This window comes from Cygnus olor, chromosome 2 (assembly GCF_009769625.2).
Source record: "Cygnus olor isolate bCygOlo1 chromosome 2, bCygOlo1.pri.v2, whole genome shotgun sequence".
Taxonomy (NCBI): Eukaryota; Metazoa; Chordata; class Aves; order Anseriformes; family Anatidae; genus Cygnus; species Cygnus olor.
In genome coordinates, this window is record NC_049170.1 from 70284348 (window position 1) to 70309639 (window position 25292).

Here is a 25292-nt window from a genome sequence, read left to right on the forward strand (position 1 = left end):
ATAACTGTGAAGACTGCTGTGTCAGCCAAGGTAACTTTAAAATTGCTGAGGATCTTCCCAGAGTACTGGAGTCCGAATTCCTAGTGCTGGTTTTAGCGAGAGTGAAAATGTGACTTTTTCATCAAAAAGAGAAGAGGCAGGCATACAGGCACCCATTAACAAACCTACCTTCTGATTTTGAAACACCTGCCAGCCTGCTTTCTGTTCTTCTTTCAGGAGGAAAAGTATGTATTTATGCTATTACAGCCTTTCACAATTTCTGTGAATCAACAGCTATTTCATTTCTGAATCTAAAACATCTTACTGCTAATGCAAACAACAGACCTTGCTTTTAAAATTGTTTTCAATACATTAAAATTTTCCTAATTTATAAGCGGTTGAAAAAAACCTTAAATTCTCCAAAAAAATAGATACTATTGCTTTTATTTACATATGTATTTTTATTTACATATGTATTTTCCATTTTCTTGCACAAAATAAAAATGTGCCTCTGAAACAAAGACAACTGCATGAGCAGCACGCACCAATTTCAGAAGCCTAACTTTCTATTTGCAATAGGATATAGGAACAATAAGGATACTGGGCCAAATAACTCCTTCCTGTGGGAAAACCCATGGCAGAAAGCCTTCAGGCAGGAACATACTGAGAGGTTTCTCTTGCAGATTTTTTTTTTTTAAATAAATGCATCACTGAGGATGGGGAAATGTTTTTTTTCCACAGACCTAAGAAGCCCAGGGAATCCGCAAGGCAGCGACCAGCATGGATGCCCTACACCAGGCTGCCTTCAGGACTGCAAGCCTTCTCAGCTCACAGTGAAGGCCTCAGCTCGGAGGTCGTGCTGATGGAGCCTCCTTCCTCCCTTTCCCCAAAACAGAACAAAGACCTCCAGGAAAGAGGGACAAACAGGAAACAGGCTGGCAAACAGTGCAGCCTCAGGTTGCATTCAACATCTGACTGAAGCCTCTAGGAAACAGGGAAGTGGTTACGAGCATTCAAGTCATCTTCTACTTTGATGAACCCCCCCCACCCGAGTCATCCTCTCTTATGAAAGCAGAGAGTGCTAAGACATGTGAGGAGAAAACAAACAAACAAACAAAAAAAAAACACAATACAAAATCCCCACAGCCCTCTTTGCCTGCCATATCAAGAGACCCGGCTCCCTCCACTTGATGCTGTTTCTAAAACCATGTAACTGGGGCAACTGCAATCCCACTGAGAAACCTGAGGGGCCTTCAGCTCCTCCTCCTGCCAGAGGCCCACCCCTGATGCTGCACATAACCAGCTATTGGGAGAGTCACCAAGAAAGCAGAGGGCTCACAAAAAAAAAAAAGGAAAAAAAAAAAAACTTGTTGCTTCCCATTCAGTCTGTACAGGAAGACACTTGCTAGACCTATTTCCTCCTCTGGGATAAAGTGCGACTCCACTGTATGCTAAAGCTAAGCCCATCAGCAGTTACTTCCCCCCTCTACTTATATGTATTTATTTATATTTAATTTTTTTGTTTAAAGACCACTCTCAACAGTTACATCTGCTTCTCCTTCTGGTGAAGAGCATCACAGATGAAGCAAAAAGGAGAACATGGGCCACAAGGGAAGGAAGAAGAAAGGAGAAGAGATGATGAGTCTTCAGAGTCACAGTCACTTGACTTGCCAGTGAGAGGTGGCTACACAAGCGTGGAGTTGCTACAAATCTCTGCTCCAGTTTGCTCCACTGTCTCTGCACATGAGCTCTCCCTTCGGAATAGATAGGAAGAAATACACAATACAGGCAAGGAGGGGGAAAACCTTGCATGTAGCACAAAGCTGCTCATTCTTCTGCCCTAAAAAAAAAAAGTCCACATCAGTGTTAAAGTAGAAGCCATGCACTAATTGGGCCGGGGAAAGATTAACACTCTCCGCCAAATACTTTTATTGGTTTCATTAAACATGCCGCAATATGTAGTACAGAACACAGTGGGAGGAGGAGAAACGGGGGAAACAAATGACTGTTTTAGGAATGCACCCCCCCACACACATGCATTTCAAACCACGTTCTCCCATGAGGCCCAAACAGGAATCCTGAGCCTTCCTCATCATTTCCATCTTAGCAATGCTATTAGCTTATTCAAGGCTTTCCCACTTTTTTTTTTTCCCCTCAGTGGTAGAAAAAAAACCCCAAGGATCACTTAAATGAAGGCCAGACCTTTTAGTATACAAATTTAGACAAGAACAGAACTTCAAAGAGGGATATCGCATTTGAATAAACAAAAGTTTACGGTTTACCCTTGAGATTATAATACCTAAGAACTGCTACACCACTTTCAAAAACGTTTCTGATGCACTGGTCTCATACCAAGTTTCTACCCGGAGGAGCAGATTTTCTTCCCAGAGCACAAGGTGACACTCCCAAGCACAAACAGCTACTCCCACCCCCAGAGATGTGCACACTGCCCCAACTGCTTTTTGAATGCGATTTTGCTTCAAAGATGGCAGGAAGGAAAGAGGGTGAAAATGCGTTGTGTGGGAAGAAAAAAGGGTTAATGCTATTCAAAGCCACTGCCTCAAGGCAAAGGAAAACCAAAAGAAGAAAGTTTTCCCAACTGACCTTTTTAATACCAACTCTGCCCTTGCTACTGAAGTGTTGGTGCTGACTCGGCACCCCAGCGGTAGAGAATTATACTGGCAGCGTCACCTCACTGTCACCACTGCTGGAGCACCAGTACAGAGCAGCCTACGGGGAAAGGAAGACAAGCATAAAAAAAAGACAGTGGCATGGGAATATTTGGTGGTCGTTTGTTTGCTTATTATTTGGAAAAAAACAGACACTAAGAATACTACCCCAATGTTTTTGAACTTGTACCTCTAACTACAATTTTCTTCCAGGGACAATGGGGGTGGACCAAGGGGAAGCCAACAAAACAAACCTTCAAAAACATCAACCAAAGAGAGCTATATCTCTGGAAAGGCACTCTCTGAGCACTAAAAGACAGATTGCTCATCTTCCTACTTGACCTCTTGGAGCTACTACTGATACAGTTGTTTTACCTGTGCTAGCATACCTTGCCCTGTAAAATAGCCCTGTAAAATAACCCTATGATCCACCATGGCCATATGCCTCTTCTTATTTAACATAGACACAGACAGATACGCACAGACACTGAATAAACAAGTGAAGCACATGCTCATGGCCATGCCTTAAAGCAGAGCTGGGGAGCACCACCTATTTGCAGGGCAGGGCAGGGCAGGGGAGGAAGCACCAAACGAGCAAGAAGACCCCTGTGTATACAGATCATTTTGTACACTGTTGTTACAACACCTAACTGCCAGTCTAAATTTTGAATATTCAAGTATGTTTACTCCTCTGGTTTTATTCCTTCACATGCACGATGAGATATGCAAGCACATCTAGTTTATATGCAGGTTTTGAAATCCATGTCCGGATGACTTATCGAACGTTAGTGGTCCCCAGGACTTTGACTTAGCTGACCAAAAGCATCTCTCATAAAACACACTGGAATTTGAACTCTGTTACTGCTTAAGTGAACTGCAACTCTGAATCATCATGATACCCTGGTACCGTGCTGATAAAGTCACACTGAAAACAAGGAAGCTACACTAATATAACAGGCAGATGCTGTACTGGCAAAGAGAGGCTTCCTGGATGAAATTCTCCTATATTTTCCAACTGGTTTACAGCAATACAAGGAGACACCAGGCAGCATTAATATAAGACGCATTCATACCTGTCTCCTTGGCCCCGCGCTCAGCTTGCTAACTTACATAGCATCCCCCCGTTTGTTTCTTTCACAATGGCTGTGTGCTGTGGGAATGGCAGCTCACACAAGAGCCTGTGGTCTTGCTAGGCTAGAAAAGAGAAGCGAGGCACACGCTGCTCGAGAGCGAAAGCAAAATCTGACGGCCCCCAGGCCCCTGATGGGAAAGCCCAGTTCTCTGCCAGCAGACTCTGCACCTCCAGGGGTTCGGTCTGAGCCTGCTCGAGCTCCCCTCCAGCATCACCGTGCCCAGGATGGCCACACCACACAACACGCACAGCCCTGCAGGAACTGCAACCCCCCCCTTATTTTGTCTGACCAGCTGCTGAAAAATTTTGAGATTGCCTAATGCCTTATCCCTCCTCCCCCATATCAAAGACGTGTCTAAAAGCTGTTCCTCATCCTCACCGTTTGTATCAGCTTGTGGGTTAGCACCTGGCCCTCCAGGAAGCCTTTGTCACCAAACTGCAGTCAGCTTTGAGAACTTGTTCAGACAAAAAGGACACTGAGATTTGAAGGCAGCTTAACAAACTTGGGGCCACGAGAGCTGCTTTCAGACACATGCAAAAAAATGAAGGCGGGAAAACAGCGAAGTAATGCAAGCAGCTATAAACAGACGTCCCTCCACTCCTTCCCGTGTACAAACGCCCCTCCATCCTCATCCTTGCCGGCTCCCTGTGCACCACCAGGGTGCAAGGAGGCCTCTGGGGAGGGGTTCAGCTCCCCGAAATGCGGCCAAGGGAGCACGCTGGGTAAGGCGGGCCTTTGGCACTACCTAGAGCGTCCCCTCCCCTGCTCCCTCCCCGCGTGCCGAGGAGGGACACAAAAGCAATACTGTCTATCCTTATAAGCTCTGCTTTGCATGTGTTCGGCAAGCTAGGACAGCTGTGTGGACGGCTCGCAGAGTTCCAGGAAGTTGATGTGTTTCTTGGCTTCGACTCCAGTTTATTTGCCTTAGATGAAGTGGCGACCCAAGAAAGTCCCTTCGCATCCCCCCAGGCGGGCAAGCCGCGAGACGGCGGCGTGCCTTGAGACACGGCGCAGGGTCTCTCCTCTGACCGACAGGCCTTCCCCAGCCCGGCCGCCGCAGCTCTCCCTTGGGCTGGGGCTGGCTTGCATCCCGCTGGGCAAGGAGACACCGTGGGACGTGGTGCAGGAGAGCGTGGGAGCCCGGGACCGCGATCCCCCGGCAGAGCCAGGGCCTGGAGGACCCAGCCCCAAATGCATGAGCGATGCCAGGCTGGTGTGAAGGAGAAAGCAGGCCGGGAAAGCAGTGCCTCACCGTCTAGTGCAACAGACACTACCCAAAAGGAGCTGAGGAAAACGCAGGAAAATTTAGCAGTGGGGGAGCCCGAAATGATGACAAGCAGGCACCCCTCGGCCTTGCATGTCCCCCTGCTGAGACAGGATGTGTGCCTCAAGGAGCTGAGCCCCTCCAGCAGCCCTTAGGGAAGCAAAACCTCACTCGCTGCTGCTGCTGCTGCCTGAGAGAGGGGTAAGGGATGTAAAATGAGGAAACAATCTGAAGCGTAGCAAGTAGAACGCCCTGTGTTTTTTTTGTTTTTTTTTTTTTCTTTTTACATTTTTGCCTTGCGCTGAGAGGAAGAATCACAACACAGCCAAACCCAGTAAACTTAAAACCCTGGGGGAAAGAAACAAACAAACAAAAAAAGCTATACATTGATGTGCCATAACCTAGACAGCTAAGCAAGCACTGTGCTGAGAGAACAGGATGCTTTCCCAAGAGTCTGAGGGGTGAGCTAGATGGACTGCACTTGGGAAAGCCAGATGGAAAACATTTCAGAGTAAGAGAGAAGAAAAGCCACCTCCCCTCCAGCCAAGACAAACTGCTGCACCCCTCAACTCTGATGAAGAAAAGGATGCAAGGACGGGGTGCGGGCAAAACGGGACACTCAAGTCTGCCGGGTAGCTGTGACGGAGATGCTGGCATCCCTGACAATATATGGCCAGTCTAAACCACGGGATGTCTTGTCCTTTTAAGGTGGGCCAAAAGCAAGCATCTGTGCAGCAGCAGCACAGCCCGAGCCTGCAATCAATAGCCCCTGGTGTCACTTAAAAAACCAGGGGCTTCTGTGCCTTACCAACTGGCTGTGCAGATGCCCAGGCACCCACCCGTCGGGGAGACAATCGGTCTGGTTGTTCCTCCTCGCAGCATCACAAGAGAATAAGGAACAGTAACAGCGAGAGGAAGAAAAGCCACGAAACACCGCCACTGTGCCGCTTGCTGGCAATCGGTGCCTGCAGCTGTTGGGGCAGGGGGGGCAGCCTGGCCCCGGCCCTCACCCCAGCGGCCCTGATGGCCAACAGCTCAGCCAAGGGCAGCCTCGGACCCACGGCTCTGGGCGAAGGTCCCAGGCAAAGCTCTGAAGGAAAGTGGTAGGAGAAATGAGCAAATGTTTCTCTCCTTCACGCCTGTTCTTTGCACATAGCTGGAGCTGTGCGTGTGCAGCAGGACAGGTTTGGAAAGGATTAGAGAGGCAGGATGAATCACACAGAGGAAGGCACAGAAAATCTCCTGTGCCAGTGCCCTGTTTCTTGCACAGCACCCTGGTTACGATCCTCTTCCTCCAGGGACGGATTTAAAGAAGGTTTCACTGAGGCAAGTTTATAAAAAATGCTCTGAAAACAGGGCATGCTAAACCAGGAAAAGACATTTTCCTTTTGCACTATGTACTGCATGGAGTTTCACCACTGTAAGTGCATCCACACGCAGCAACATTCCTTGTGTAGGCAAGCCCAGAGGGGACAGCATCAGCTCACTTACTGCATCCTTTGCAGCCTGACAGTGCTGGTTGTGAGGCAGACGCCAGCACACTCCGCATGCAGCACCTTACCAGGTAGCATGCCAGAGTACTCTATACCTCACAAGGTAACACAGTAAAATGATGCGCGACGTGAAAAGAAAGATGGAAATTACAGGGATTAAAACTCATTTCCTGGTGGTGGTGTTGTCAGCCATCACAATTTTATCACGAGCCCTGAAAAAATCTGATGGTATTACATTACTGCACAAGAATCTCAAACTTTTTTTTTTGTAGGCAAAAGTTCTAGTTTTCTGGGTTGTGGAGAAAGGACAGAAACATTAGATGCTCAACAAAATAAAAAAACAAACCAAGGTGAATGGTTTTGTATCTTATAGGCTCAAGCTTTTAAGGATAATCATGACCTCAGATGCTAAACCTGAATTAACACACAGATATCAACATGGAGTCCTTTCTTTGTACAGTGTGTTTTGTACCCTGTAACATATACCCTCCAAAACTAAAATGCCTTTTTTTTTTTTTAAGAGGGAACAGAATCGCTACATCTCGGCACATTTCTAACTTTTTATTTAAAAGCCAACACAGCTGCACTCTAATGCTACTTAAAGATGAGAGCCTCCACCAAATTTCCAAACTCGTTTTAAGCAGAAAGGGATTCAACATGCAAATGTTTTGCAGAGAGAATGATTCAAGAGTTTGCAGCTCTTCTTGCTGCTCTTTTCCAGGGAGCATGACTTGCTGACAGGATTAACTACTGCCAGGCTCACGAAGCTGGGAGACAGCTGCCACATGGCAGCCATTTATTACAAAGCTCCACTTCTCTAAAGTTAGGAAAGGCAGACGATTTCATCTGTGTTATCAGCAGGGTTCCTCTGCTCCACAGGCTTTAGCGACTAGGCTTTTTCTAAACAAACACCTCCTCTTCTCCCTCACCTTGTTAACATCATTATCTTCCTGTCTTCTGTATCTGGTCAGCACAGGAACTATTCCTTCTATCACACTTTCCAAACAAACAAACAAAAAAATCTATAACCAAGACAATTTAAAATGTTCAAACACACATACGCTGAAAGAGATTTTTAATTAGAAGGTTTTAGTTTGACATTTTAGGAGGGAAAACCACATGTCACAAGGAAGAAAGAGATGTGCTGGAGCAAAGGGAGTCACAAGTGTTCTGCACAACCCTCACTCCTTTTAACGTCAGCCTCCAGTGCAATATCCAACACAACTATACAGCTTTTCCATGAGCAAGACAACCTGTAGCGCTCCTCATATCCCCACACCAGGCAGACCCTGCACAGACCCACAAGCCAAAGCCACCCTCCTGCTCTGTACTGCATGAGACACAACAGGTTTTAAGTCAACCACCTTCTACAATCTGCTAAAGACCAGAAACACATATATGCCATCTGCATCATCTCCGTGTGATACTAAGTTTAGATGACCATAGGATGCCGTTCTCCCACTATTTTCAATCAGAGCCAAGAGATACAAGCTAGGTGTTCAATTTTACCTGGGGTGTTCTAATTCAATGTTTGCCACAGATGCCAGAGTACCAGAAATCACTCAAACTGAGGCTTATTGCCTCCTGATGGTGAAGGAAGAACCCAGCCTTAAGAAAAATGCCTCTCCCCATCGCTGATGAACAAGTTGCTGCAGTCCTGTGCGCACACCCACCAGCTTATACCAGCTGGGCTGGTAGCCTCCAGGGTTGTTTGTGGAGCTCTAAATTCTGAAACACAGTGTTTGCTTCTTGTTTTAGTTAGGTAAATTAGTTACAGCAGTAGATGGTGCTGGCAAGCAGGCAAAGCTGAGATCCTCACAGGAGAGCCAGCAGGAAAAATTTAAACAGCAGAACTACTTGTCAGTGGTATTCTTCAGTATGAGTTTTCATTCTATTTTGAAATAAACACAGTGAAACTAACCTGTGGGAGGTGCTTCCTGCACACTGACAAAATGAAACAGCATCTGTCAATTTTCATAGAGTGCAACACACACGCCAAACTAGAGCACATAAATCCAGATCTACAATTTTTATGGAATTCAGAAGTCCCTCAGCTTTATCAGATGAGTACAAGAAGCCTCCTCAGAAAAGACATCTCTCTATCTAATCTGAAAAAGATGCATACTAAAACCAAGAATTGCCTACGCACTCACAAACATAAATCCCCCTTCATCCACAACTGCATCCAGCTGCTGACCTTCTACGTTCCTTGTAATACAGCTTTTGCTCTGGGACTTTAAAAGCCTAGCAGGCATTTCAAAAGGATTTTACAAAGTACACAGGCCTGGCCTTGTAAAAGCTCATGAGGAATCCATGGAGGTCATCATGGAGCTTAGACAGTCTGCAAACAGCATAATCCATGTGAGGTGGTGAGGTAAGGAATGACCAAAGTTGGGTGGATAGGCCTGAAGACTTCTGCAGCAACTGACTCCTCCAACATTGCTGTAGCCCCTGGAGGAAATGCCTGCTGATCTTCCAAGCTCTTCAGTGGGAACAGTCTTAAGTTTCCTGAACACGAGCATTCCGGTGGCAAGGCCACAAGCCTCGTATACATGCAGAGAAAAACACAAAATCAAAGTAAAAAAAACAACAAAAAAATCCACTAAGGTTAATAATTGCAAATACCAGCGAGACTGACCCTCTACTCTGCAATAAGCTGTCAGATCCACCCAGCAAAGTTTTGATGCTCCTCAGCACCACAGCCACAGAGATTAAGTAGCAGCTTACAATCTCTGCAGCTTTCTTTTGTCTATTATGGGCACTGCTCCCCATATGTAGACTTCTGGAATGCAATACTCAGTTGTTCAGCCTAAGAGGGATGCTGCAGCCTGTAGGTGCACAAGGTATCCATTGTAACTCTGCCAAGACCACTGCAGTGTAGACCCGCAGGCAGAATTTTAGGTACAGCCCTCAGTTGGCTGACGGGCTGCACAAGTGAGTATGAGTAAAGGGGAGTCTGGACACCTGCACACTGCAAAGAATTGCAGGAAGTTTATTTCAGGAAAGCTGGAAAAAAAAAAAAGGAAAACAGACAAAATTGTGAACAGGTTTCTTCACTAAGTGAAGTTTCAAGTTGCTATTCCTCCAGCCAAAAACGTCTGCTGCTGGTCCAAAATCATTCTTCTCTTCCAAAAACACAATTTCACTGCTAGTGCTTCACACATTACTATCAAACAGATGACACAGACAATTCTTCCCACAATTTATGTATGAAAAGGGCAGCTTATTTCCTTCTGTTCACTCTCATTGACTTGTAAGATTGCACACCAAAACATTAATTTGGAACAAAGTAGTATGAATTATGCAAAGGTTCAACCCAATTCTCTAGTAGTTGTAGATGTTAACCATAGAAAAAAATGACCAACAACACGCGCAAACAAAAAAAATCGACCAAGTGACCTGTGCATCCACTCATGGCCACCCCAGTTCTACAGCAGAAGAGCAACAGTTTGCTAAGTGGAACCTTGACCAATTGCTTTCACATGTGCACACATAGCAAAGCAACATTAAAGTATCATAATCAAACTTGTGATACTGAAATTCATACTTATTTTCATGAGTGATGTTCCCACATGAACATTTTCTCAGTCATATACATACACACCCACACAGCCATTTTCCTTTAATTCTAAAAATGAAATCACCTTGCTTTACAGTTTTAAGCCAGTCCATATGATGACAATATATATATGTTTACACTAATCTTGCTGAGGTCATTTAGGATCTATTCCATGACAAGCGGTAAACAAGAACAAAAGTGTTTTAAGAGAGCCAAAAAAGAAACAATAATCATTGGACGTGGTTCTTTGAATGGGGTACAACTCTTTAAAGGCACAAACTGTATTGCTACCTAACTGACAGATCTCATCCTCCAAACTTCATACAAAATGGATGTTAATTCCAAGCAAAAGTAAAGGATGAAGAAAACCTCAACGCCAGAATTCTCACTTTCACTCAGATACTAAATAGCAGGAGCTATTTTCCACTTCCAGTTCAGACATTATTACTCTGTATTGTTTTATAAGCCTTCTGAAGCTCAACTGTTCAGTATAAAGAGGTACATGGGAAGAAGTTAAGAAATTAGCAGCAGTCTCACCTGTTGAGCACAGAAGGGCATATCTGAATGAGTTAAAACAAGAAACTAAAAGGAGAAAGAAAAAAAAACACCAGTCAAATAAATAATTTTTCACGGTAAGGTGAAAAACTTTTCTCAGCCTACCCACCCATTTCACACATGGTAATGTGGAACTACCATTCTACCAAAAATTAGAAGACAGTCACCGGATTTGTTTCCCTTGTTCGTTCATCCGAACTTCAAACAGGGTTTCTGAAGCTAGAAGATTTTACCAGCCCAACTTACTGACAGCTGAAGACAGAAACGAGGCCTTTCCTCATTTGTTAGGGTCTTGCATGACACAGAGACTATGGAGGTAGACACTTTCATAAACAGAAGCAGCAGCAGCAACATGTTCAGCATATTTTGCACCAAACTTGAAAGGTTATTCAATACAGATCTAACAGAAAAAAATATGAAAGCTGGCAACTTCAAAAGTTCCTCAGCAAATATAGCCCTTTAAAACTCCCTACAAAACACTAAAGCATGGATAATTTCTGAAATAGCAAGGTCTTTAAAATAAGCAAGCTCCTGAAAGGGTGGGGTAGCTGGGAGAGTTATCACACCTCTGGGGGAAGTCAGAGGCTCTATCTTGGCAGCGTTTCATTCCTTCATATACCCAGGGGACTGATTAGTTCATGATAAGCAATTAGGCACCCCAGGGAGGGCAGTTAACTGTCTTACCAAAACAAAAAGGCTGCACAAATGCGAGTCTCACTAGATTAAAGAATCACTATCTGAAGAACAGCAAATTTGTGTTTGTTCCCTTCTACTGCAACTAGCAAAGATTACATTTTGCCTACATATGGCACACACAGATCTTAGAAATCCCAAATTTGAGCACGTACTTGCTGCTAAATTGGTAACAAATGCTCTGAAGCATTTTCTTTCCCAAGACACCAGTGCTGTGATGCAGGAAAAAAGGGGGAGGGATGGAGGGGAGGAACACAGTAAATAGTGATTAGAAGACTTGAAATAGTAATCTCATTCAGTTAAATTTGTTTTACTCATTGTTAAAATAGTGCCCAATCAAGAATAAGCTGCAGAAAGCGGAACCTGAAAAGGCCATACGTGGGAGGCTCCTGCTCACTGCGAGGCACCTATGTATGTCACGATCTTGCCCATGTTAAACATTGATCTCCAGTGAAGCCGAGGGCTGAATTCGCCTTTCACCTGCCAACTGATGTAAAAGCTCCAGCAAACACCAGAACGACAATGCTTCTGACTTACATCAGGCCCAACATATTTCAAAGTACTTCGACAGCTTAAAATATGAAGGAATGCTTTTCAATAAGATGACCCCCTGTTCTTTTCTGTCCTTTTATCTTTTCTTAACAGTTTGCCATCCAGTGATAGGAGGGAACCCCAGCTGCATAGCCTGAGCTTTTATCTTCTGCTGACCATGCAACAACACAAAGCTCAGTGCTGGATTTCCTGCTGCTTGCCTAAAAGGGCTGTTCAGCTTGTTTAAATATTACTTGCCTTGGGAGCCTTGGAGTTGTGCCCAAGCACTGTACTGTATCTTCCCAGCATCCATTTCAGCATGTACTTTAAAGGTCTTTAGGTTCGATGTACTATGCTCTCCCTCACTACAGGAGGAGCCTGATGCCTCTAGAAAAAAAGAAAACCCATACAACTCTCTCTCTCGCTGTTCCCCCCATTAATCCCCATGCCTCATTCTGTTACACAGCTAACAGAAGTCCCTCTTCATCCCAAAAGCATGCAAACATATTTAGTACAGTAAACTGAACCAATTACAACCTAGGCAAAGACATTCTGGTATGAAAGGCCACAGCTAGGAAGAAATCAGATGCCATGTATCACGTACAGCAAGCTATCAATGCCCCGTCAGCAAACAACCGAGAAAGTACAGTACCAAAAGCAGGCTTTTAGGCTGAGCTGTGGTAAAGCAGCCTCTTGACATGCTAAATTTAAGAAGTCTCCACAGTGGATTTTAGAAGTAAGAATCTTCAGACAGGACCTTCTCAGAATTTGTGAATTTAACACGAAGTCGCTTTCTTTCCTAGTTCAGCGTAGTGATGAAAATAAACTGTGGCTTTTACGAAAGCAAGTAAGGACAATCAGCCTTTGCAGATTCTTTCAAAACCCCTCATTTTCACAATTACTGTGCCTCTGAGAGGCTGAGTTCTGGCTACAAGGTCAGCAGCAAGATAACCTTGGCCAACTGAGAAGATCTGCATCAGCCCAAGCAGGGCGTGAGGCGGCCACCCATGCAGCCACCCCGCAGGCCTCACTGCTAACCCGCCGATATGGATGGAGGAGGAGATGCAAATCCATTTCAAAATCTATTTGTGGAAGTCATGGACACAGACGTGCCAATAAGAAAAAACTGTAGCCAATACCGACTGCAAGAACTGACCTGTAAGAAGACGTCTCCCTGCTGAGATGCAGGAATACATGTCCCCCACACAAGCTGATTTAGAACTACAGCTGCAAGGAAACTCAAGGTTAGAAGTGGAAAACTGTTTTTAATCCATTCTGCTTTGCCTCAGACTGCAGAGTACAGGCTGATTTAACCTGATGTAAGCCACGGCTGTCATTCAGAAGGAGAGACAAGCCAGTCCTCACTTCACCCCTCAGCTCCAGCTACACCTTCCCCCTCCAGCATTGTGCCAGTCCTGGCATTTGAACAGTCGCACAGTGATCTGGGATCATGGAATTGGTCACACTGTTTTGGGATGTGTGGTTTTTTGGGGGTTGTTTTTCTTTATATATGCACAGACATACAGTTTCATCAACAGCCTTCAAACAGGGTAGCTGAAGCATCGTCAAATTACACCCTCTATTTGAGTGCGGGATGAGAGACCTGAGCAAGAATGTTGTCTGTAACTCTATTCCTGTGGTGCAGCAGTACCAGGGAAAGATGAAAAGATGTCGTGGAATGAACTCACTGCCAGCTCCATCTGCAGTCCCTCCTCCTGCTCCTCCTCTCTCCCTTTGCTCCAGCTCGAGTTCGTTTGCAGTCCTTCTGCCACTGAAGAAAACTCCTTCCACTTAAAAATCTACCTGAAGTTCAGCTCTCCAATTAAACACAGTGAAAAGAATCTTACAATAAAATGAACTATGACAATTAAAATGTCTGCACTGCATCACTCCATGGAATCCCTGGAAGAGGGGAGCAAGAGAGCAGGAGCAGTCCCATGCAGTCAGTTAGTCATTTTCTACTTGCCTGTCCAATCTCTCCCAGATCAAGGACTGGGTGTACCTTTTGTGCAGTGCTAAGCACAAAACAAACAGAAGTCTACAATATCTCCCTCTGGCCTCCCTCAAATTTTTCAGGGCTGAATAAAACTGCATTTTCAACCTTTTTTGCTTGTAAACCTCTGTAAATGCACATCCCATGTGCATCCCATGCACTTCCCCATGCACAAAGATGAAGTTATCCCCCTCCAAAAAAAGTACAACTCACGCTTTGTTAAGCCACATCAGTAACAAAGCTGAAACAGTCTGCCACCACGTGCCACCACATGTCTCAACCAGAGCTACAGAGTACCTGGTAAGTAGGGCAAACTGCTCACCTGGAGTTCTCAGGTACTTTAGAAACAATATTTACAAACCTTGGACCCTTGGACTTAACATGCAGCACGGTGGGAATGGCACACATGCTCCCACACTGGCAGCATGACCACCTCCAGAGAGCGGCATTTATTGTACGGTGCATCACCTCAAGGGGATGGGGTGGGACAGAAGTGGAGAAAAGAAACCAAAGCTGCACGGAGAAAGGACGTGTTGCCTGGCTGCATGTCCTCAGGCGCTGCTAGCTCACATTGCTTGCACCATCTGATCGCTCAAAGCTAAACATGGAATGTAGGTAGCAAGTCATAACGCTGTGCAGGGCTGGAGACGTGACCCATCAGCTGTTTCTGCATTATAATTATTGCACTGGGGTACTGCAGGACCAAAAGTTTGCCTGCGCAAATTTCTGTGATGTTTTAATTTGTTAAAAATAACAATAGAGGCTGCATACCACTTACAGATTTGAGATTACACTTGCTTCTCTGCAGGCCCAGCACAGCCTGTTTAAGTCCTCAATCCTCCAGACAAGTGGAGGGACCAGAATTATTTTGCTTTAATCAAAACAGCATTAAGAAATCAGATTTCACAGGGCTGTGATCTCTGCTCCCCAAGACAGAAAGGAGTTTCAAAGAAAGAAAGCAGTGCTCCTGAACCATCATGCTCTGCATTTCTAAACAGACTTGGTCATTTCCCCTTCAAGCCACTTCTGCTCCCATGCTTTCTCTCGCTCTCATCTTATTTTTAAAGTTTCTGCTAGTAATAAAAATAATAATAAAAAAAGAAAACCTTATTGCAATACCATCGTTTCCTTGTATTATCATATTCTCTAGTGAACTGATTAATTTTCAGAGTGATCCTGACCCTCAGCTCCCATGGGCCTCAAGTGATGCAAACGGTTTCTTTCAGCTCTTCCTCCATTTTATTTTTGTCCTAACATGCACTAAGTACCAGCACAGGGCTAGGTTTTGCAACCTTGGACTGAAAATGCAAATATCTTCACTGGTACAGCTGGAAAGGAACACTTAAATTTTAGGCAATTGAATTGTTACTCTTACATGTTCAGAATTAAGCAAAGCCCAAACTGTACAAGTGGTTTAAACCAATACACACTCAACATGACTTACTGTTCAGGCTTTGCCCTACGAGTGAAGTTTCAGTTATTAAGAACACAATTTGTCACACTGTGACATTAATTTTAGTATGACAAGTCAGCAGAGAAACAACAACAAAAATTGTATTAAAACAGACCAGGAACCTGCAGCAGTATGCGAACAAACTGTTTATGTTAAATGAAATGTTACACGCAATGTAAACCTTGATAGCACAGTCCCTTTCCAAACAATTGCAGGCCAGAAGGATGCTTTCAAGATATTCACAGCTACTTAAAGCTTCCCATTTGAGCATGGACTCCCCCTGCCCACCCTTTCACCAAAACAACTGAACAAACACGTTAGCACTTCTAGATAAAGGTGACTTCAAAGCAAAATGCTTGTGAGGGCTGAATACAAAGGGATACTCCCCAAACTTCAAAGCTGACATTTTTTGCAAGAGCAGAGATGTACCCAGATGCAAGGTGGCTATCAGGAAGACAGCAGGAAGGGAAAAGTACAGCAGTAAGCTACAAACGTACCCTTGCAGGTCAGAAAAGCACACTCGTGGCTAATAGACCAAAACTTCTGTTAGCACCAGAAAAGCACCCATCTCTAAGAAACCACTTCCTATCCGATTCTCCCCATCCCCTCCCAGACAGCCTGCTCCCTATTGTAATTCAGAACAACCAGGCCACTGATCTCTAACCATCCATCAGAAGAATTGGCTAATACAATGTCACCCAGCCTACCACATGAACAAAAACCACCAACGATTCAAGCCGGTGGTTAACTGCACGTTTTTGCTTTACTGACGGTATTGCACCGACGAGGGAGGGTTCCCTTGCCTTTCCACGTACGCTGCTCTCTCAGAAATCCGCCCTGCACAAACTCAGATTTACAAATATGTATACAAATACTCTACACATTTGCTTCCACCTGGTGGATTACCAGAGACTGAGAGGACGGCGTTTTTTAGAACAAACACGTAAACCCACCTCTAAGATTAGATGCATGGTAATTCTGTGGGCAACGGCAGAGGGGAAGAGTGGTTGGGTTTTTTGGGGGGAGGGAGGAGGTTGCAAGAAAAGGAATACAAATCGCTATTTAACCCCTTTTCAAACTCATTTTTTTCTCTCTTGGAAAGCAAACAAAAAAGTGATTTTTCTTTCCTTTTGATGAGCTTCTCAAAACAGAGAAGGACACAGCTATTCAATACTGCTCCTGGGTGCTTAACGTGAATAAATGTCTTCAATCAAGTGTCTTGTCAAAGAATGTACAGAATACTCTTTCTGCTGTGTCTACTTCCATAATCAAGCAATACAGGAGTTATTTTTTAAAGTGTATATTAAAACACACACTATACACATATACTGCATATAATCAAACCAAAAAATAAAATAAAATCCTGAAGTGATTTATTAATTGCTAGCCTTAGCAGTGGAAACCAGGGGTTCTTTTAACGCTTCAGCAAAGCAAATGAAACAGATCAGGGAGTGTCCTGAAATACTCTCTGCTGCTAAACCTTTCGGACCTAGTTTCTAAAAACTACAATACCTGCAAATGCAGCTTTGCAGTCACTTCCAGTTCCGTTTTCATATGCATATTTTTAAAGACAGCAGCCGCCTTCGCCCTGTGCATGCAGCACCGGTGGTATCTCATCCTCTGTGCTCTCAGCTCCTTTTGGCTCCTGACTGGAAGTGAAGATGGTGAACACTTCTGCAGCCTTCCTCTGTTTCTCTCTCGCACCCACAGCAGCTCAGGAAGATGTAGGCAGGCCATTGCAAATCACACTGCAGGGCTCATAACAAATCAAGGCCTCGGCCTTGCAATGAATTCATACCAACAGCCTCCTTCTACGGGAGAGACCCATTAACATCAACAGAAGCTTCTAATTGGCATGGCTAAAAGGTCCCTGGGCAAGCTGTGGTCTGCAAGGGAGGGCTACAGGGCCCGTCCATCATCAGGCTTATTTATGTCACGTGCCCAGGTATTTATGAACTCCTGGGCCTCTGTTCTAATTTAAGAGACCAGCTGTGTTTGGCAAGGTGTGCAAATCTCGCCAGACAACTTTCAAGCTACCCTTACTCCATATGGAACGGAAGTGCCTATAAAGCTCAACACATCCACGAGAAGCACATTGTCATCTTACACCAGCAAACCCTTCAAACAGAAATTCTATACCCTTATGTCACAGCGCAAGAGAAATATTTGGGCATTCACCACATTTTTTGCTAGTGAAAGAGCACACAAATACACAGGTACACAAGACTCCTAACTTGATAAGGGGCTAGGTTGCCAACTTGAGTATTCACAGAGCTGAACCAACTTAATCCGGTCTGGGGTCAGAGGGACTAGAGGATGCTTGGCTTTCATCATCCCTTTTTCCCCACACATATTACGACAGATGTTAGGAACAGAACACACCAGACTAAGCGTCACTGCTGACACCTCTGCTAGCTTATTCAACCATTAGCTGTAACTGCAACCTCCCACCCCCTTCCGAAATCTCAGTGCTCCCACAGTAGTGCTTTAAGAACTAGAAAAAAGGTCAGACTTTCTCCTCCTTTTTAGGTATTCTTGGTTTGTTTTGTCTTCTTTCTATTAAGAAAAGAGAGGTCACAAAAGAGAATTCAAAACCTGAAGTTACTTTTCCCTTAGTTGCATTCTTAAAAATGACTGAAGGATTTTATTATTTTTTTTATTACTTGTTTTTCTTTCAAACAAAACAAATGTGGCCTGAAGCTAAACACCTGAAATGGGGTGTTTCAGTGCAAATGGTTAAAGCTTGGTAGAACTGTATGCAAGTGAAAACAGGGCTTGTAATAAAGCTGCCTAGTGATCTCCAATTGAAAATACTCCTGGCAGCCCAGCTTCTTTCATGCAGAGGAACTTACCGCCATTCTCCACTCCTGTTCCTCATGGCTCTCCCAGTATACCTGGAAATTAGGAAGCTAACTAAGCTCCCTAAAAACTGGTTAGGTCAGTCCCAGTCAACCCCATTCCAAACCAGCACAAGTGGACAGTTCAACTTCTTCTCAAAAGATGAAATGAAGTCTTGGACTCCACTGGTGGAATTGCCATCAAATATCAAAAATATCTTTTTTCCTCAAGTCCAGTTGCTGTCATAGCCCCTCATCTCAAGAGAGATTTTCAATGCATTTTTGGCACTTGCTGACTTTAAGCCCATCGGAAAAACTCCACTCATGGTCGTTCACGAGTCAGAAAACGTTTGCTTGGAAAAACAAAGCAGAGAAAAGCTGCACTTCTCTCACAATCACTCGATTCCAAGAGCCACAGGCTTTAGCACTGCCAGTCTCCCATCTCATTAAGTGTCTTGCAATACTTATTTTTGTAATCGTTTTCCATGCTGTCTACACAAAAAGCTATCTCGGAAGCCACAAGAACTACATTTCTTACACATGGACCCTTTCCAGATTCACCCCACTACTTTCTGTGCTTAAGGTCCTATACATTCATAGATCATTCCAGGCCCAGCAGTTAATTCGTTTTCAAGTTGCCTTAATTTTGAGGTTAAACACTTTTTAAACTTCTCCATCCCTGATGTTCCCTTAACTCTTTCAGGGAAGTCAGACTGCCTCCCGAATTCTCTCAGTTCACTGTTGCGACGATGCCACTACAGCATCCCAGCTTGCCTTCTGATAAACCAGAGCCAGTTTGCATTTCCATGCATGCGGAGTGCCATTTGCATTAAGTACTACATATGCAGCACCTTTCTTTCCAAGAACTTTTGAGTGAGAAGTCACTCATTTTCCAGTGTTCCCTTTTCATCTCCTTCAGGAGGTGGACACTTCTTCCCCTTCTCTCCTCAGCACCTCCATTCAGAACGACCACAGCTCGTGGCCCCCCTGGGAGATGGCAAGGCCTTCAGAGTGCCACTCAATGGCTGTTAGCTACCAGCCTCACCAAGGTTTGGACAAGACACAAAGCACACACACTCTTCCAAAAACTTTGAAACCCAAATACAAATTCTCTGCCCATCATCTTGGAAGGCCAGGCAACAGAAATGCTAGTAAAGGATGTCCCAGTAAGAGAAGTCCTCAGCTAGCTGTCTGGGGGCTCAAGACTAGTCCTTGGGAGGAGAGGACAGAGACGCTGCCACCACTGGTGGGACATACATGGCTTCTGAACACCTGCCCCCCTTAGCTTCCCCACAAGATCTTGTCCTGCTGGCTGGGCCCCACGTCCAGCTCACCACAGCCCTTACCTCTCTTTGACCTAACGAATGAATTATAGCTGAGCACCACTAATGGTGGCTTGAATTCACATGGACAGTTGTGTGCGCCCTCTTCTCTTCCTCCAGCTATGCCACAGACATTCTGGGGCTCAACAGTACAAACTCAGAGTTACAACAAGAAATAAACCGGCAGTCACTTCCCGAGGTCAGAGTGTACCTACAAACGCAGGCACACAATGCAATGCGCAAACATTTATTTTCTCTGCATACTTTAACGTCCTTGGAAAGATTTTTTAAGAAAAGGAAGAAAAGAAAGAACAAAAAAAGCCCAGTCCTTCCAATTTCTGTGCAAGGAGCAAGTCCTCCAATACTCCCTTTGTGTGCTTAAGGCCCTGTAAGCTGCCAGAAATAGTTGAAGGATGGGGGGAGAAGAAAGATTTCTGTGATGAATCCTCCTTTTCAAAAGGTTTTAGAATTAACTGTATGATCAAACAGATGTAATGCATTGCTCAAATCAATATGGAAACTCAAAATGTAAACTCTTTCAAAAATTGGTACGGCTTTAGGTTTTCTCCTTCTACTTATTTACAGTTTTGACAGGAAAAGATGAATTGTTTCCCATAGAATAAAATGAGTTTTCAACTTCAAGATACAATTTCATACGGGGCCTTTGCATCTTTCCAATGCATTCATATCACAGACTCTATGGTACAAACACGAGGATGCATATCTGCAAGGTTCATAATCATACCTTTGCATCAAAAAGGTTACGGACCAATCTAACTGAAGGTTGTTTTCTTTTAATACATACAATTCTGTATCACTCAACCCATTTGCAATCTGTAGTACTGATATCATTTTACATAGGAGACAAGAGGAGCCACATTTCTCCCTCAACCAGAAGCAGCAAATGCACGGAAGTCAACACAAAACCAGTCAGAGATGCAAGAATCAGGCCTTCAGGATGGTGCGCTACTGTCTCCTGCATGGTTAATTTTGATGAGCTTGTTGAAGCACAGCCTTTAGCCAAGTGCTTTTTCATACTAACTCATCCATAGAGCAGAGACGATTAATCATCATTTATTACTCACCTTCTGGCAACACCCACTTTACGCTAGGCACCATCCAGACTCATCAGGAAGACAGTCCCAGTCTGATGGCTCTGCGATAAAAGGGAGCCATAAAAACGAGACCCAATCCTGATGGGCAGACCACTGCAGACACCAGCAGTACTCCACACAGCTACCAGGCTCTGCCAGAATAAAGCTGCTCACAGGATACCTTAAGCACACATGCAATTCTTTCAGAAAGTGACAAGGTATGTAGTAAATACACCAGCTGTACCTACTTTCACTGCCTGCCAACTCCTACCGGTGTTACGGTACAAATAATTCTTATGAAAGGATTTTGCTGAAGAGAGAAGGTGAATCTTCACAGACTTATCACAGCAGTTAAATGATCAGAGCACCTCACTTGGTTACAGTACATAGGAAAGTAGTTATTCTCTCCTTCTGGAGCATTAGTAACTTCTCAAACAAAGAAGCCTGATTGAGGCAGACAGTGAGGGGCTTATCAGCTTAGGAAATTGGAAGGATGGTCCAATTAACTGCCAAGCAGTCAGACATAATTCACTCTGACGAGGCCAATGAGAGACAAGTCAGAGAAATGCATGTCCTGTCCATTTATGTAACACCTAAACATTCCCCTGCTGCAAGCTCTCCCCTTCTGGGAGCTTTGCCTAAATGAGGAGCAGGCCACTGGAGGAAAATCCACCTGTATCGATCTGCACCTAACCAGCACCCTCTCTGATTTAGAAATCATCTCAGTACTGTAGGAGGCACCGTCACTCACTAAACTGCTGGAACCAGGCGCTAGCAGCCATCACCAAGCAGAGAGACGAAAAGCTTTGCGCAAGGCTATCTTGGGTCCATACCACTGTGCTATCTTCTCATAGACCAGGGAAGGGAGCAAAAGGCAAACAAAACCTACCCCAGTCTAGGCAGACAGGCTTCATCTCCTTTTCCCAAACCACTTCTGCTAGCACAAAAAGAGTCAGAACGTTACTGAAAGTCATTTCACAATGTTAAAAAAAAATAAAAAGAAAAAAGCTGTAGGCTATCCATATGTAACAGCTGATTAAGAAAGCTGTGAATCCACCTCAGTGCTGATTTTCACGTCCTCTGCTGTGCTGAGTACACTGCTGGTGCTGGGTAAACAAAAGGAGGGCACAGAGAAAGAGGAAGGGCAGAAATTCTACGAAAGATGCTAGAATGAAAAGAGAAAGTTCTCAATGAATCATAGCTTGAGCTTGGGACCCAACCCATAGGAGGCAACAGATTATTTGAAGTGGAGAGAGGAGAAAAAAGAAAAAAAAAAAAAAAAAAAAAAAAAGAGTCGATGAACCACTGATTCATAAATATGAGCTTCGTCTGACGTGTATGGCAGGAGCAGCATCTTTGCTCTGCAACAACAGTGCATGCACAGGACCCGGCCCATCCTTCGACAGGCAACTTGTTCTGTGCAATCTTCGTTTTTCAAAGCGCCAGACTTACGACTGTCATGGTCAGCACCACAGGCTTTATGCTCTATGGGCAGGACTATAAAAAAAAACAGTTGTGGGGAATATTTATGTTACATATGGCACCATCCTATTTGTCAGCCGGTTACCAGGAGCTGAGGAATCTGCGCGGTACTGGTGAAGTCGCCTTGTGGCAGGGTGTTATAGCGAGCACGAACCAGACTATATATGGTATGTTTACTGAACGATTAGGCATAAACATGTTACAGGAGAAATGATGTCTCGTATTAGACGCCGGGCTTGCTGCTGCAAGGCGAGCTGTCTCGCTCGGAGAGCAGTTTGTCACTTATTCCTCATACGCTCCTGGCTGCGGGTGCCAGTGAAACCTCTAGAAAACAGGAACAGGTTATGCTGCAAGTAATGATTAACTACAGGGAGTATCAGCCCGGCAAGCTCCACCCGCCAGCATTCCCCATCTCATTGCTTCTCTTCCTCCCCTACTACTTTTCAGCTCGGGCCATCCGCAAGGCAGCCAGGCGGAGGGCACGAAGGCGCACAGGGGTGCATGCCGCGCAGAGCACTGCCTCTGCTGTGGGATGACGGGCACAGACAAGTGCACACTCTCTTTCTTAAGAAACAGCTGGCAGCAGGCGAGCAAGCACTGCAACTCCCCGCCTGCCCCGCATGTGAGCCACGAGTCCACGCAGGACTATTTCATAACGGGGAGGGGGGGGGGGAGGAAATCCTGAAAGGGTAGAGGGAGGAGGGTGTACTAAAGATGCCTTAAAGTGCAGGAGAAGGTTCGTATCTGGCTTCAGAGTCCTGCCTAACCTGTTCTGTGGTATGTTTCGTTTAACTCTCGTTTTGTTGGTCTGGGTTGGTTTTTTTTTGGCAGCCAGAGCTGGGTTGCAGCCCCTTCTCTCCTCTGACACCTTTCACACTCCATCGCACTCCAGCACAAACATCAGCCCATGGAAAGGAGATGCCAGAAAGCAAAACGCCGAGTCCGTCGCAGGCTGAAAGTGGACACATAGCTTCTTTATGATAGGGAACTGGATCTTCCTTATCAACTCGTCAGGACCGCCAGCCCTCAAGCGCCAGACTTCCCGCCTTCATCACTGCTTTTCTACGTTAGCAACTTCTGCAGCGCCTCAAAAATAAAAACTATGCAAAGCAGTAAGGGGTGGGGAAACAAACAAAAAAAAACAACCCCAAACCACACACCCAAAGGACTGCATGCCACAAAAATCTAACCAGAGTGCGGTGAGGGGCAGCAGCAGTGATCGCAGCATCAGGACACACTTCCATCACTGCAGCAAATTTATTTCTTCCTTGTGAACAGTATGCACAGTGTTAATGGATAGCCTGAAGATCAGAAATATACCAGCTAAGCAATGCAGGCATCAACTCAAAGCTGTGCGGGGTGGTTTTGACACGGGCTAAGCAGTTTCTTACTGATGGCAAGAACATGTTTTTGCTCGGTAGCCATTTTAAGCAACAGTTGTAGTAATCATGGGAGCACCATAACAAAAGAACCAGGGGCAAAAACATGGTAGAGAAACAAGGACCCCTAAAAGCTCAGCAACACATGCACAACTTGATCGCAACAGCGCCATGCGTGAACTATGCTGAAAGAAACCAACAAAGAAGAAAGATTATTAAATGGCCTTCAGAGCACAGCAAATCCCTCAGAGCAATGAGTGCTGGGCATAAGAAATGTCCTGGTTTCCAGTCAGTTGTTTCACATGTTTTCCGGGGAGTTTTCATGCTGTGGGAAAGGTTTCTAAGTACACTGAAAGTAAGCCTGCAACATCCCCTTCCACTCCCACAGCAAGTATGCAACCCATAAAAGATTAAAGTGCTGCAGACATATGCTTGAGCTGAGACTTTTTTTTTTTTAAATTGTATCAACAGTTTAGTACTTGATGTGTTTTATCAAACTGTTTTGCCATCCCTTTCTTAAGGCAGTGGGGGGAGAAATGGAGCATGAGTGCGAGACGCATGCAGCCTGTAAGTTGAACAGTTTTACAGATGTATTTACGATACTACTTGTCTTTGGGGGCTTTTCAGGCCAGGGTTGCCTTTGTCTCTGCGCCCTATACGCTAGCCAGCTCCTAACAAATGAGCAATCACAGAGAAAGCAGATCTGGCTCCTTCCCTGGATCTGCTAGGAAGCTGAGACATGAAGATGTGCCTGAAATATTTCCCTCCGGTTACTAGAAACGAATCTGATCGATCCCTTTGGTCACACGAGTGCTTGAAGTCTGCTACAACTATTAACTGTGCTGCAGTCACATGAAAGAGAACAAGCTTCCCCCTCCTGCCCTCATCCCGTGGGCAACATTATGTGGGCAGTGAATATACAGAGGAGAGGGGGGCAATGGAAACCTCCACAGAAAGGCTGCAAAGCTGTACTTTTTATTATTTCTCTTTAGGAGACGGATTATTACATTTCAGGCAAGCCTGCCCAGTGCTCATTCGTTTGGGTACCCAAAGGAGGGTGAGGTGGGGAATCCCCATCTTCTGCACCACTGTCTTCTTACAAGCAGGAATATTAGGGGTGCTTCTAGTTTTCCCTATTTCTTAAATACCATGAAGATGGAGCAGGGAAAGCATTTTTACCGATGTAAAAGTGGGTGATCTTTGAGGCAGTGGGGTTGCTTTGTAGGTGTTCTTATGTGCTGGGGGCACTCAGCGGGTACGTAAGTGGAGAGATGGGGGAAGCAATGCCTTGTGCTTCCGAGGAGAAACTCCTGGCATTGAGACAAATGAAGCAGGCAGCGTGGACTAAGTTGTGACTTAGCCGCTGAGGCCAGAGCCTCGCGCAACCTCCCTGCTTTGCAGCTTGCGCTCGCAGCACTGCACACGGGGGCTGCACTTTCCAGAAACTGCGTTTAAGGGGAGAAGGGGAAGGGTGGTGAGAAGGCAAACAAACAGCACAGTACCCACTCACCCACGGCCGACTCTGCCCCCACCGTAGCACGTTCACTTTTGCCAGGAGGCTGCAGCTGCCGCATTATACATGTGAAATGCTGGCTGCAGACGTGCAGCTGGTGTGGAGCAGTACCCGTGCAGCCCCTCTGGCCGCCCTGGGCACGTTGTTGGATGAAACCTTGGAAAGGAGGTAACTGGGGGAGGCAGTGAGGAAGAGCACCAGGTTTCACATCACACGACACTTCCTAGACATCGTTGGAACATGTGAAGCACAGAGGATCTTTAATTTGGTACATCCATACGGTTGCCGACCCTACAGCACTCAAAAAAATAAGAGAAGGAGGGGGAATACTGTGGGTTGATGA

General features: G+C 45.1%; 1 protein-coding gene across 9 annotated transcripts in view; it reads right to left on the reverse strand.

Moving 5' to 3' along the window:
* RREB1 (ras responsive element binding protein 1) overlaps positions 1–25292 on the reverse strand; it is a 124809-nt gene that overhangs the window by 70314 nt on the left and 29203 nt on the right. For 3 of the 9 annotated variants that reach the window (XM_040550154.1, XM_040550152.1, XM_040550153.1), the window contains one exon: positions 2584–2709. The exons of 5 other annotated variants lie outside the window; for them this stretch is intronic. The gene's annotated coding sequence lies outside the window, so the exon portion shown is untranslated. Of the gene's footprint in view, positions 1–2583; positions 2710–10388; positions 10408–25292 lie in introns of those variants that run through there. One more of the 9 variants, XM_040550155.1, reaches the window with a different exon arrangement.